Consider the following 396-nt stretch of genomic DNA (forward strand, 5'->3'; position numbering starts at 1 on the left):
ATAAAACGGATATAGTCAACAAACGCGCTAAAAAGAGAGAGAATTATAAAACGGATATAATCAACAAACGTGCTAAAAAGATAGAGAATTATAAAATGGATATAGTTAACGAACGCGCTAAAAAGAGAGAAAATTATAAAACGGATATAGTCATCAAACGCGCTAAAAAGAGAGAGAATTATAAAACGGATATAGTTAACAAACGCGCTAAAAAGAGAGAGAATTATAAAACGGATATAGTTAACAAACGCGCTAAAAAGAGAGAGAATAATAAAACGGATATAGTTAATAAACGCGCCAAAAAGAGAGAAAATTATAATATAAATATAACCACTAAACGCATTCAAAATCGAAAAAGATATAATGCAAATATTATAATTTCTCGTGCTAAGAAGC

The 396-nt window shown here is 29.3% G+C and overlaps 1 protein-coding gene across 1 annotated transcript in view; it reads left to right on the forward strand.

Annotated features, from left to right (window-relative positions):
- The window catches only part of LOC105448679, a 4,261-nt gene that overhangs the window by 2,037 nt on the left and 1,828 nt on the right, over positions 1–396 (forward strand). The gene's annotated exons all lie outside the window — the stretch shown is intronic.

This window comes from Wasmannia auropunctata, unplaced genomic scaffold (assembly GCF_000956235.1).
Source record: "Wasmannia auropunctata unplaced genomic scaffold, wasmannia.A_1.0 LD336116.1, whole genome shotgun sequence".
In the NCBI taxonomy this organism is placed as follows: Eukaryota; Metazoa; Arthropoda; class Insecta; order Hymenoptera; family Formicidae; genus Wasmannia; species Wasmannia auropunctata.